The following is a 15,133-nucleotide window of genomic DNA, read 5'->3' as shown; positions in this document are numbered from 1 at the left end:
CAGGAGAAGCTCTCCAGCTCATTTTATGTGGTATACTGGGTGCTTTCTCCAGAGACTCCTCACTTCTCCTTTCACCCCATCTCATATCTCTGTCTCTCTTTTAAATTGTAATCCATCTCCTATAATCATGAATTACCATATTTTTAAAATAAATTTATTTATTTATTCATGAGAGACACAGAGAGAGAGGCAGAGACATAGAGGGAGAAGCAGGCTCCATGCAGGAAGCCCAATGCAGGACTTGATCCCAGGACCCCAAAATCAGGGCCTGAGCCAAAGGCAAATGCTTGACTACTGAGCCACCCAGGTGCCCCCATGAATTCCTCTATTAAAAGTGGCCTGGCAAGTTGCAATTGTCATTACAATTAATCAATATTAATTGGGTGGTGTATTGCATCGTGGGCCCTGGAATCATCTTTGGAAGGAAAAGACATCTACAAAGCAGATTGGCTGCTAGCGAGTTGCAGTTAAAGGCTCATTCTTGGGTGAAAATACAATTGACAGCTTACAAACTCCTAAATCATGAAGTCATCTCTGCATGTTCCTCCTCCTTGCCTTTCCCCAAATATTTTGGACTCTTTTGTGGACAGCGCTTTAAACACAAAACAAATGACAAAGACCCATGAAATAAACAGTGGCAAACTAATTGCAGCTGTGCAGCACGGAGCTGCACAATCCAAAGAAGACTGTGATTTAAATGACCAGGTTTAAGCAGGTAGTTTTGCTACTGAGTTACCTGCGGCAAGTCACTGTGCTTCACTTCAAACAGCTGCTACTGCTTCTCCTGTTGGTTTGGCAGTATTGCTGAAAAGAAAGGGAACACATTAAGTAATTGCTTGGAAATCCTTTTGAAGAGTATAATATGAACAGAGTGGGGTTACTGTTGTCATTGTCAGCATCATTAATGTCCAGTGTTTAACATATTTGAGCAGAAGATGTTTCTATTTTAAAAATGAATTTTGAGATAGATTTCAAAGCAAGATGGATATAACTTTGCAAGAAAAAGAACTTGGGGAGCAGTATTATATCTTTTCTAATTTGCTTGTCTTATGGTATATGTTTTCAAATGTTTAACTCTAATGAACATATATTGCGACCCGGTAAACACATGCAGATATATCTGTATTGCTATGTGTGTCTCTATATATGTCTGCATATATGTCACTATGTCATACAGTGTATGAATAAAAGGTCTCCCCCCAAAGTATCTACTTTACTATTATGGGTGCGGCCTGATATTTTCTATTCTGCTGTACTATAGTCCAGTTAATTCTATTTCATTTTAAAAAGCTGCATTTCACGACCTTAGCTTGAAAACTGGTGTTTAAATATATCATTTCTCATATCCATATCTTTTTTGAAGACAACTCCAATGAAAACAACCTATTAATGCTAATGGGATAGGGCCAAGCAAAAGCTAAATATTTCTTCTGTTGGATTCCAGAACAACAAGTACTAAAAATTTATGTTCTGTAGTTGAGGAGTTCTGATTGTGCTGCATCCAGACTTTTAAAATTGTAGCACAGAAAGTTGGTAGGAAAAAAAAAAAAAGGCCACTAGATCTTCCAGTTTCCTTCCAATGAACTTTCGTAGGAAGAATGACTAAAGGGAATTCTTGAGGATGAGCTCTTAAGTAAGATGGGAGGGTGTTATACTCTGTTATATTTTAGAGTGTGAGCTTATTAAATCCAGCTGAAATTTTTGAACTATCATCTCTGTCTTTTTTAAAAAGGGAAATTACCAACCAGAATTGTAAGGGAACTTACAATTAGGCAATTAAATACCTCCACATTTTTTTCAGTCACCTTAATCTCTAGTATATACAAGTAGTGAGACTCAGACAGTTTGTAATAGCACAGAATATCAACTTTTTATAAAGTGAGAGGATTTCATCTGCTTAGATTGAATTAAAGTTTTTCATTATATATTAAATTTCAGAAGTAATTTTAACATATATCAAGCCAGAAAGCAGTAAAATCTGCTTTTTAAAAAATCTTGAGGAATAACAGTATGAATATACAAAATGATCAAATAATTGAGAGGAGAGGTACTTACTCTTCTCTCTTAGAAGAAAAGCCCTTATAAATGCATTAGGTTTGCTTTGAGCATTTTTGAAAAATCATGAGAATGTACAATTGTTATGTTCCTTTTCTATGCTAAATACCAGGCTTTTTATTTTACGTGTGGCTTTATCCTTGTAACAGTCATATGTGATAGGTAATAACAGATGGGAAAGCTGGGGCTTTGATAATCAGAGATAAATCCATGATTTAGACTCTGGCCTCCCCCTCTGAAACTTTAGCCCTTGACTCCTCAACCCTTGACAGTTTTCAGAAACCCAAGCATTAGTGTAGACCCACAGCAGATAAGCAGGTATCTACCTCAACGTGTCCTGAACTAAACACCTCCTCTGCTGTCCTGATTCCCCCTCCCACTCCCAAAAGTGCGTCTGACCTTCTGGCAACCTCCTTTTTACTCTCCTCTGTGGATAGGTTCCTTCAATTTACCTAAGCTGGCAACCCAGGAGAGCCGGATCCTCTTTTCTTTATCCATCTCTATTCTACTCACAACCAATTGTCTCCTGAATGATATTGGCCTCCTTGGTAGCTCTGGACTCTTCTCCTTCTCTCAAGACTAGCTATCAGGACACCTGGGTGACTCAATGGTTAAGTGTCTGCCTTTGTCAGGTCATGATCCTGGGATGGAGTCCCGCATCAGGCTCCCCTAGGGAGCCTGCTTCTCCCTCTGCCTATGTCTTTGCCTCTCTCTCTGTGTCTCTCATGAATAAATAAATAAAATCTTAAAAAAAAAAAGACTAGCTATCATTACCTAGTCAAACAGGTTCATTCTCATCAGTGCGTTCCTGGCTGTTATTCTGTTCTTCTCACTTATTTTGGATTCCAATGTTCATTCTGCTCCTGTCTGCTCTCTACACAGCAGCTAGAATGATCTTTATATCTTTCATATTATCTCTGATCACATCTTTCTTGTTTCAAATCCTCCTGTGGCTCCTCATTTTCAGAATAATGTCTGTGATCCTTAGCCTGATACACAAAGCTACTTCTCTGTAATGGGATCTCTCCATTCCCTCAACTCTGTCTGTATCTAGCCTAGCTTTTTTTTTTTTTTTTTTTTTAAGATTTATTCAGGATAGACACAGAAAGAGAGGCAGAGATACAGGCAGAGGGAGGAGAAGCAGGCTCCATGCAAGGAGCCCAATGCGAGACTCAATCACAGGAATCCAGGATCATGCCTGAGCCAAAGGCAGACACTCAACCACTGAGCCACCCAGGCATCCCTGGGTCTAGCCTTTTTAAATTACTACCAGTTCCTTGAGCAGCTACATTACTAATTCCAAACCTTTGCTTCTAACTCAGCTTAAAATGCTTCCCTCCAATCCTTTGCATTAGGAACTCCTTATAAGTCCTCTTAAGGTTCTGGGCATACATATATAATAGTAATTCTCATATGTGTTCTAATCATCCATCTTCCTACCTCTATTAGATCAGGGCCTCCTTTAGGGAAGATCCTATTTTTAATTTATCTTTCCATCCCTAAGGCTCAGCATAATACCTGGCACATAAAAGAGGCAAACTAATATGTTGTGTGAAGCACAATACTGAAGAATATTTTTCATGTGTCAGCCTCTTTAGTACACCAGAAAGTAATGAATGACTTGAGAAGATTAAATTCTCTTCCAAAATATGTCTAATGTACTTATAGGACTTTTGAGTCTAAAAAAAAATCACTTTTTTTCAAAAGCGAACTTCCTATCCTGGGAAAGGAGATTTGATTTGAAACTAGAATAACTGTAATTATTTACCTTGTTTTGAGAAATAGGTGATAAGAGAAGAAAAGCCAAAGAAGAATAAATTGGGCATTCACTTTAATATCAACAAAGAATGGAATCTTTATAGAGAGAGTCTGGCAAGATCTCTTACCTAGGAAGGTGTGACAAGGACAAATCAAGAGTTCATAGGACATGAATGAAACTCTGAGCCTCAGGTGTGGCTGGGTGTAACTTTCATCAGTAACATGGGAACGAATGAAAAAGCAGTCTATCTAGCATTACGTGCTTATGATGAGGCTGGGAAGAGAAGAATTATATGAGGCCATTTTGTAAACTACACAGTGTTATCAAATATAAGCTTTGTGACCACTAGGTTGAAAGAAAAACTGTTTTGTGGAGCTTTCCTGAAAGCTCAACTGGAGTTACAGTATTGCTGAATTAGAGCTTCTCATTATGTGTTGTCTATATTTCCACCCCCTGCAGTGTTAGCTCTCCAGGCATAGAGCCCACACCACTTCATGGCTCTTGTGCCCAATTTGATATCTGGGATACAGTGAGTGTTCCATACATGTTTGCTGAATAATTTATCAAAATTACTGTGAGGTGATTGAAGAACATTCATGACAAGTCATCTTTATGGAAAGACTTGGGCACACTTTTGGTATGACTACAGATATTTTGACTGTTCTAATTAACAATATTTCAGAAAATTAAAAGAAGAGGAAGAAAAATAGTTAAGGGTTAATCAAATTCATGAAAGAACCATGCGGTTACTCCAAAGAATTCCCTGTCTTTTTTTGCCTTCAGATCCTGATTATTTATTTTAATACTCACCATCACTTCATTCCACTTTAAAATGACATAAAGCATATTTTTTTAAGATTAAACTTTTTTAATGGAAAATTTTGCTTACAGAAGAATTGCAAAGATATAAAGAATTTTCATATATTCTTCACCCTATATCATGCTTCTCTAATGTTAACATCTGATGTAACCCATTTATTTATTTATTTATTTATTTATTTATTTATTTATTTATTTTATTTAAAATGAAGTAGAGGGAATTTGAGCAACTCTTTGGTGGGAGTGTCAGAAGAATTATATGATACCTATTGGAAGTTATAGAAAAGAACATTTTAGTTATAGTGCCAGACTTAGGAATCACTGAGTCAATCATAGGTAATTACAGTATGTAGAAACATCTGAACTTAGAACTTTGACCTGAAGAAAAATAAGTCTGAAAGTGACCTCTGTGGATATGTTGCTTGATTCAAAGCTGTTCTTATAGTAATGGATCAAATAAATATTACTCTTTGGAAAATGCTGATAAAAATTCGAATAATTCCGTTCACTGTAATTTAGAAGAGAATTGGAACAATTCCATATCTGTGTATATGTACACACACATTTAACTGAAGATCATGATTAAAATGAAAACATGTTGAAATATATAGGCTTATTGATAGGAAAATATATAAGTTCACACAGTGGTAACTTAGTTTGGCTGAGTATATATAGATTTATACTTATGGCACAGTTAATTTCTTTGAAATATCATTTTGGATTTATTTTAAACTTAAGTATTATTTGGCTTCCAGGCAGTGAGTGATGTAAAACAATAAATTATCCAAGCAAGAATTAATATATGAAAGTAGCTGCTCATAGTATATAAAGACAGTAAAATGTTTCATATGAAATAAATATATAGGATCATGTAAACAGATTTTTGTTGATTTTTTTTACCTTTTAATATATTCTACATATATTCTTTTCCCTTTACTGCATTCTTGCTGCATTATACAAGGTAGATAATATTACCTGTGGGTTTCATATTCAAATATTTTAGGTTAGGCTGCTTCTGGAGTCAAGACACATAATTTAATAAAGGAGACCTAGTGAATGTATTCAGATTCCATGGTGTTTTCTCCTTCCTTCTGATACACTTAAAAATGTAAAGATGTCAGGTGATTTACTCAATGAACTAAGGTTTTCAAGTGGATGTCAGTATGTGTCACAGGCCCGAGAACAGCATCAATTGAGTTTTGTACCAAGATATACATCTACTACTCAAGGGAGAGAGGCAGCTTGCCCTGGATTCACTGTATGATCTTGAGTGAGTCACCTCACATTCTTGAACCTCAGTCAACCCATTTGGAGAATTAGGTGAAAGCTAAGCCTTAGTGAGAAACAGATGCTACATCTGAGATGAGTTTTCTTGTGTAAACAAGTAATTCCAAAGTTTAATTCCAAAGAAAGTCGCTGTGTGGATGGCCATGATACATCTGAGGTAGACAGTTGGGTTAAGGCTTTGGAATAATGTTTCTGAATAGAAATTGTAGCATCATAATTTTGCACTTGGGCTTCTTAAAACCATTTTAATCTAATTTTTATTCCATACTGCCCTTTTAAAATATATACTCTTTTGATTTTTATATAAAATTTGTTTAATGCTCTTGGAGCATTTTTATATAGTAAATTACACTTCTAACAGGTCAATTAAGTTGTCAAGGTAAAGGGAAATATAACTCAAAATAGTCCAGTTATTACCTAGCGAAAGTCAATGAAAGTTAAGGCCTCTTTTCTTTGGGATAAAAGTTAACAACCAAGGGATTTAAAGACATGTGGTTTTAAAGACAACAGCTAAGTTTGCATTTTGGTTTAATTCCCAGTAGGTTACTTGTCACTTTGGTAAATTCTTACATTCTAAAACACTTTGCTACAAAGGAGATAGATAACTTAATAAATCGAAAAGAATTCCTCAAAGGAAAGAAAAGTCCTCTAGAGAAATGCTAGCCGAAGTTGTTTGATTGCTTTCTCTCCTCTACAACTGCTACTTTTGCTGATTGAAATAGCTATGAACATCAAAGTAAGATCTGTGGTTCCAGAAACTCTCCAAGCTTGCCATAGCTCTAAACTTATATTTCCTGTGTTGACTTCATGTATTGCTGTCATCCGTGCACATTTCAAAGCTTCAGGTTAAATGTGCTGTGGTTTCCCATTGCCTAACTTTTTGTATTTTAAAGTGGGAATAAGTAACATGTGAATCAGCAAGCTAATGGATACTGTTGAGAATTCAGTGTTGGCTAGTTTATGATTCTCTGGTTTGTTTTTTGGCAGCTATGGTGGTCTTGTATTTGACATTAGCTAAGGGAGCAGTAGCTTGGCCTTTAAGTGGAAAACAATCCAGGAATTTCAGAGAAGTACTAAGCAACAAGAGGCCTGGGGCTATTATCTTCTAAAGAGAGATGAAAGGCCCTCCTGTCCCTATGCTTTTCCCTGTTGCCTGCCCAGAATTCTTTTGACTTCAGTGTGAGAAGAACCTATCTTTGGTAGAATGTGGCCATGTAGTAGCTAAGTCTAATTGAGTGAGACACAAAATAACTGTTGGCTAGAGTGTGATTGTTCATGGGAGACCAAGAATGTGTTGGTCAAAGGCTCCTAGGTGGCTGCAGGTTGTTAACACTAGAATCCTGGGATTCCCCTGCCTCTCTCCCCACCTCTCCCCCCTGCTTATGTGTGTACTCTCTTTCAAATAAAGAAAATCTTAAAAAAAATATGATGGGCATAAATCTAAAAAGTTGAGGGAGAGGAAATGAGAGAAAACCTATATTTAGACTTAATATCTAGAGAAACTATCTAGTGGAAACATCCAATTTACTAAGCATCTTGGGAAAGCAGGCTAGATGAAAGTAGTAAAATATCCATTATTTTGACATTTAAAAGAATTTTGAATGAGTTCTCATCATGAATAATCTTATACTGGTATCCTTTGGAGAAGTTGAATTGCAAATATTTTTCTACTTTAAACTTTTTATGTGAGTGGTGTTAGATCTAAATGCCACACACACACACACACACACACACACAGAATTATCATGTTTTTCATATATCTATGCATATATATACATATAAAAATTTCCACATATGTGGATGTGGATAACACCCTCAAATGTACACATAATATCTTTCCAGGCTCTTACTAAAGAATATTATTTCAAGATGTACAAAGGAGGAGTAGCTTTTGTTTCCATAAAAGGCCAAATCTAGGAACTGAAAGTCTGACATCCTTGAGTTTCTGGAGTTGAAAGTGAAATTGATGAACATAAAGTAGGACACACATATGGATCTTATGTGAATTGGACCTATGTGCAAATAATTTGTTCTGTTTTCATCTGACGCAGAGTTCAGATCCTGCCAATGTTTTGTGTGGTAAGCATGTTTAAAGGATAAGGGAGTTATATATCAGTAAGAAAAGTTGAGGAGGATAAATTAAGGTGCCAACCTTGGCTCTGAAGAATTATAAGATACAAACTAATAGTATTAAATATCCATTATTCAACTCCTGTGAATACAATTGCTCTTCTGAGGCCATCTTCAGTGGGATTGATATTTATACTTGATCAGAGTGAAAGGCGAAGAGTCCAACAAGTGTGTAGAATTTATGATTCAGAAGGTAGCTTATGAATAAAATTTTACAGAAAACAAGTCTTTAGAAAATGTTTATTCAGCTATCTCCTGTTTTAAGATAGACTGCAAAAGAAATCTATATTTCTACTGGAATTCTTGGCAAAAGCTTAAGATCATTTCATATAAGATTTTGAAACATATCTCCTTAGTTGTATGTCTGTTTTTGAGGAAAAACTCGTTCTGCCTACACAAGCTCTAAAGTCAACATTTGGTATGTACATTATTTATGCTCTGATGTTCAGAGTGTATACAAAACTGAGTGTGTAAACTAGAATATATTTTAATTTGATGAGATGCCAATCACAAAGGGGTTGTTGATCTTAAAATAATCAGTGAGTTTAATCTGTTAAATGTGACTGAAAGACTATTTGTTGTGGTGTATGATACCTAAGTAGTTTTATCTTTCCAAGTTCTAATAATTTTAACATTGATTTTCATATTTAGAGACTTTGGAGAATTCAAAGCTCTTTGATTAGTATCTTACCCAACAATTTCTATCATAGAGAATTTCAAGAGATACATGGGAGGATAAGCTAAGAGATTTTTCCTGTAAGAAAAATAGAATCTTTTTTTTTTAAACAGGTTCTTCTTTTTTTTTTTCTTTTTTCTTAAATTTTTTATTTATTCATGATAGTCTCACACATACAGAGAGAGAGAGGCAGAGACACAGGCAGAGGGAGAAGCAGGCTCCATGCACCAGGAGCCCGACGTGAGATTCGATCCCAGGTCTCCAGGATCGCGCCCTGGGCCAAAGGCAGGCGCTAAACCGCTGCGCCACCCAGGGATCCCAAAAAATAGAATCTTTTAAAATCAACACCTTACTCTAACTTTTCCTTCTTCAATTTTAAGAGTGAGTACCTTTGTGCTTTTTTGGAATTAAGAAACTGTAGGAAAAGTGTTTTGCTACAGGGAAGAAGGTGAAGTGGAAGAATGTGGCCCTGGCCCCTGACATGGTGAAGAAGCAGGAGGCCAAGAAGGTGGTCAATCCCCTGTTCGAGAAAAGGCCTAAGAACTTTGGCATCCAACAGGACATCCAGCCCAAGAGGGACCTCACCCACTTTGTCAAGTGGCCAAGCTACATCCGGCTGCAGCGGCAGAGGGCCATCCTGTATAAACGTCTCAAAGTGCCTCCTGCCATTAACCAGTCCACCCAGGCCTTGGACCACCAAACAGTTATGCAACTGCTTAAGCTGGCCTACAAGTACAGACCAGAGACAAGGCAAGAGAAGAAGCAGAAGCTGCTGGCCCTGGAGAAGAAGAAAGCTGCGGGCAAAGGGTGTGTCCCCACTAAGAGGCCACCTGTCCTTTGAGCTGGGGCTAACAGTGTCACCACCTTGGTGGAAAACAAGAAGGCTCAGCTGGTAGTGATAGCCCATGATGTGAATTCCATTGAGCTGGTTGTCTTCCTGCCTACCCTGTGTCATAAGATGGGGGTTCCCTACTGCATTATCAAGGGGAAGGCCAGGCTGGGGCGTCAGGTCCACAGGAAGACCTGCACCACTGTTGCCTTCACACAGGTTAACTCGGAAGACAAGAGAGCTCTGGCTAAGCTGGTAGAAACCATCAGGACCAATTATAATGACAGATACGATGAGATCCACCGCCACTGGGGAGGCAACGTCCTGGGTCCCAAGTCAGTGGCTCCCATCGCCAAGCTGGAAAAAGCAAAGGCTCAAGAACTAGCTACCAAGCTGGGCTACATGGATGCTGTTGAATTTTCTGTATGTAAAAGTAATAAAAGGTTGTCTTTTAAAAAAAAGTGTTTTGCTCAATTAATAATTGTTCTACCTCAACACTAAATTGAGATGGATTCTTTTACCTCCATTCAGGGGTTCAATGAGTACTTCTCTGCCTCAGAGAGGAGCTAGGAGCATGAGGTGATTTAACTGGTATTGTTAATTTTATAATACTGGTTTTCTTCTACCGTTTTTTGTTTTGTTTTGTTTCGTTTTGTTTTTTTACCCAGATTTCTTTTCAGGAGCATCAAATAATTATGGAAAAGAGGATTAAAGTTCTTCTATATCACTCTACCTGGTCACCAAACTTCAGCATGCTTAGCTCTTTACTACTTTATCCTCTTTGTGAAGGACATCAATTGTATTTCCTTGTACAGAATCTGGCCACTTTTTTTTTTTTTTTTTTTTGCAACAACTCTCTGATTTATTTTGAGGAATCCCTTTCTTCCATCCTCAGTCCGTGTGGTTTAGGTGGAATTACTTTCTCCACTTGGAGCCATGGGTAGCTATATGATCCTGATTTATCCATCAGAACATTCTACTCCAGGTGCCTGGGTGACTCCCGTCAGTTAAGTGTCTGCCTTTGGCTCAGATCATGATCCCAGGGTCCTGGGATTGAGTCCCGCATAGAGCTCCCTGCTCAGTGAGGAGTTTGCTTCTCCCTGTGCCCCTCCCACAACTCATTCTCCTGCTCTCTCTCTCTCAAAAATAAATAAAATCTTTTCTTTTTTCTTTTTTAAAGAACATTCTACTCCTCTGACTGCAATGATATCCAAATCAGGTTAATGATATTTAATTCTGGGATTTCTGTTAGATTAAAAAAAAAGGAAAAGTTCTTTCCATCAGACTTGCTAAACTATAGGGAGATCCTCTTGCAAGGAGAAAAATTACCTGACCAAGAGGGTGACCCAGAGGAAAGTAGAACAATTGCTGGTAATATGTGAATACGTGCATTTATTTACCTGTACCTGGAGATTACTAGTCCAGGACCTTTGAACTTTGAATACTTTCCTCAATTTATTTATTTAAGTGAGTTCACTTTGAGTTGAGTTTATGTCATTTAGGCCAAAAGAATACTTCTTTACATTATATTCCATAATAACTTACACTTAGTATAATATAAAAAATACCAACATGTTGCTTATGATGTTTATCTGTGAGCTAGTTGAAAACTTTCCACAATCTGTCAAGAGTGCATGCTAAGAATACCATCTTCATAATAATTTTCTCCTGTCATGTTTTAAAATCTAAAATATAATTATTAAAGAATCACAGAATTTTCAAGCTGTCCAGTGCCTGTGTGGAGGCTCATTAATGCCTTGAAGACTGTTTCAAGCAACTCGAAAAGTGGTAATAATAACCCTCCCTGCCTTGCTGGGATTATTGTACAGGTTATAGGACATAAAGCATGTAAAGAGCTGAGCCTAGTGGTAAGTACACATAAGATGTTTAATAATTGCCTACAATTATGTTTAATGCCTGACTCTGCTTCCTGGAATAGGAGTTCTTTGAGGACGGGGACAGTATCACATATATTGCCATGTCTGTGGTACCAAGCTCCATGAAGTTATGAATTAAGTTCATATTTCTAGAAGTTGTTTAGAAAAGTTCTGTTGCTTCAAGAAATCACACACCCCCTGATGGAAGAATTCTACACACAAAATCTGTACTGCAGGAAAAAACGGGCCCTGGGATTTCTGCTGTTCTTTCTCATACATTAAGACGCTATATGGTTTAGCTGAAAAACATGATCCTTCCCTCACTGGGGACTTTGTTGAAAGTGTTTCTGCTGCATTAGATGGGAGACTGAAATTAACTGAAATCTAACACACGTCAAGGGATCATTTTCCCTGAAGGATAATAAAGGTAAAATAAAAGAATCCTGTTAAATATGTGCTTGTCTTTTGTGGAATATTTTAAAGGGAATGAACCACTGTGGGCAAGTTGGCCTGGTCTTTATCCACTTCCTCAACAACTGTCTTATTTTAGATAAATAGCAGGCATTTTCTTTAGAAACATAAAGTGTCAGGCATTAACAGTGTTTTTATTATTTATATTCTGAGCTTCATTATGCTTGATGCTGTCTCATTTTTTCCATTATAAACCCCTTCTTCTCAAGGGGCTGTAACTGCCCCAATAAAAAGAATGGCTTTAGGCAAACACTGGAAGCATTTGCTCTTAGCTTAGGAGGACTTTTGTTTTTCCAGGTCTTGAAAATGAAAATCCATTAAATTCTTTTTAAATTATGGGAGTATTAAAGTGAGAAAAAAACACCCCAGAAATTACTGCTTTCATATGTGTCTCTTTACTACCTGGGCTCAGAATTTGTTTTGAACAGCTGCAGGACCCGTCTGATTATATTAACAGCCCCTCCTTTATTATCTGAGTAATGTCCATATGTACCCTGTCCACTGGCTTCCTCAGAGATGCTTCCTGGAGATGGTTTGTTTAGTAGTTTGTATGGGTCATTTCTCTTTCCCTGATAGATGACCCCGTATTCCCAAGAAGAAAGCATTTGATTCAGAACACGGCCAACTACCCTCAGGGAAACATCGTGGTGAGCTGTCATCCTGAGGGCAATGCACCTATAGTGGACCATGTTACTCTGAAGATGATGATGTGTTAAAAACAACTTAAATAATGTCGCTCCCTATTTTGCTCCCAGAGAAGTACTGATCTAGAGACTGTCATGGACTCAGGTTGTGGGCCATAGATAAATTCAGGCTGAAGATGAGAACGTAGAGATACATTTCAGAGACTCACAAGAAGTTTGAGGTCTATGCATGACATGATTTTGAGACTGGTTGTACCAGAATGGTCCTAAGTCTCACGTTATGGCTGGGGATGATCTCTGCAGCTGAGCTATACCAAAGAGTCCCCAGCATCATTAATATTCTTTTCTTCTTCTTCTTTCCAGCCCACTACTGTCTCAGAATGAATATTTTAAAAACAAGATTTCTAGTAGTTCAGTGTTTCTGGAATACACACACACGCACACAAAATACATACATGCACACAGACTAATCCATTAAGTTTCCTGTAGCTACTTCTGTCCCAAAATAGCTTAAAAGAGAGACTTTAATTTTTAGAATGTGCTGCATTCTGGAATGTTCTGGAAAGAATTTTTCACACTTTTCACAAATCCCTATTGTTAAGAAATATTGTTAACAATAGTGATTTCTGTGATGTTGATCCTATTCTCCTTCCCCACTGGATAAATCAATTGGAAGAAGAATGGATAAATTAACTGATATATACTCATACTATGGAATACTCTACAATAGTTACAAGAAATAAGTATGAACACAGATAAATTTTTAAAACAATGTTTAGGTTGATTCCAGTTGTTTACCAACACAAGCATTGTTGCAATAAACATTTCTATACATATTTCCTTATACATAAGTGCAAGAGTTTCTCAAAAGCCTATGTTAAGAAGTGAAATGTGTGGGTTTTGAAGGATATGTACATTTTCAGCATTATTAGAGATTGTAAAAATCTCTCTAAATAGATTTTTTTAACCAATTAGTAACATATGACAGCTCTCGTTTTTGCCTAAAATTTACTTTTAGGAATAGATTAGAGGCAGAATTATAAAGCAGTGACAATAAACAATGTTATGAAAGTTGATTGTTCATAAAGGAAAAAATATTAGATTCCTATATCACATCATACAAAGGAAGATAATTAATTTTTTTCTAAAGGTTTTTAGAAGCAACTATAGGGGAGAATTATTTTATTTATTTTATTTTTTAATTTTTTATTGGAGTTCAATTTGCCAACATATAGCATAACACCCAGTGCTCATCCCATCAAGTTCCCCCCTCAGTGCCCATCACCCAGTCACCCCCACCCCCCGCCCACCTTCCTTTCTACCACCCCTTGTTGTTTCCCAGAGTTAGGAGTCTCTCATGTTCTGTCTCCCTTTCTGATATTTCTCACTCATTTTTTATCCTTTAGGGGAGAATATTTTAGAGTATATTTTGTAGAAGACTACAAAATGTAAAAATGCCAAATTTGACTGTATCAAAATGAACAAATTCTAAAGAAAACATGCACCTCACAAAGTTATTATTATCCATTATTTTAGATGCATATGGCTAGCAAGATATTATTACCTAGGATATATAAATAATTCATGCAAATCAACATAAAATAACAAAACAACTGAAAAAAATACGCAAAGGATATAATAGGCAATTCATAGAAACAAGCAATAAACTTAAGAACTAATGTTCTTAAGAACATTCTCAAGAACTAAACTTAAAAACTATTAGATTGTCAAAATTGAATTTTCTTTAACCAAATATCCCTGAGGATGGCAAAAATGAGAGCTGTCATAGGTTACTAATTGGTTAAAAAAATCTATTTAGAGAGATTTTTACAATCTCTAATAATGCTGAAAATGTACATATCCTTCAAAACCCACACATTTCACTTCTTAACATAGGCTTTTGAGAAACTCTTGCACTTATGTATAAGGAAATGTTTATTGCAACAATGCTTGTGTTGGTGAACAACTGAAATCAACCTAACCATTCATTGTTTTAAAAATTTGTCTATGTTCATACTTATTTCTTATAACTATTGTAGAGTATTCCATAGTATGAGTATATCTTAGTTAATTTATCCATTCTTCTTCCAATTGATTTATCCAGTGGGGAAGGAGAATAGGATCAACATCACAGAAATCACTATTGTTAACAATATTTCTTAACAATAGGGATTTGTGAAAAGTATGAAAAAATGTTAAGATTTAATAAATCTGAATAATGGGGTGGAGTGAGAGACTTCTTGAGGGCTTCTCATCCTAAGATCTTATTTATCCAATGTCATTCAGACTGTACCCTCTACTCAGAAGTCTATCTAATTCATTTAACTATGACTCTTGGATAACTTTGTATGACTTAGTAACTCTCCGATTTTATTGTGTCATTTTGCAAATACTCTATCAATTTGGACTTGGTGATTTATTACTTTCTAAGTCTTACAGTCATAGAATGATAGCGCTAGGAAAAACTACATTTTCCTGTTGATGTAATGATGAAATTGAGACCTAGAATATTTTCATGCATATGTGCATTGGCTATCAAGCTAGATAATAACTATTTTCAGGATGAAGGCACTGCAGTTGTTTTAT

At 36.5% G+C, this 15,133-nt stretch overlaps 1 pseudogene; it reads left to right on the top strand.

Annotated features, from left to right (window-relative positions):
• The first annotated feature begins 522 nt into the window (after positions 1-522).
• On the top strand, positions 523-12,619 carry LOC144311738 (large ribosomal subunit protein eL8 pseudogene; annotated as a pseudogene).
• The last annotated feature ends 2,514 nt before the right edge of the window (positions 12,620-15,133 follow it).

The sequence above is a fragment of the Canis aureus genome, chromosome 4 (genome assembly GCF_053574225.1).
Source record: "Canis aureus isolate CA01 chromosome 4, VMU_Caureus_v.1.0, whole genome shotgun sequence".
In the NCBI taxonomy this organism is placed as follows: Eukaryota; Metazoa; Chordata; class Mammalia; order Carnivora; family Canidae; genus Canis; species Canis aureus.
Note: the sequence above shows the minus strand (reverse complement) of the source record. Positions and strands in the feature narration are given on the sequence as shown.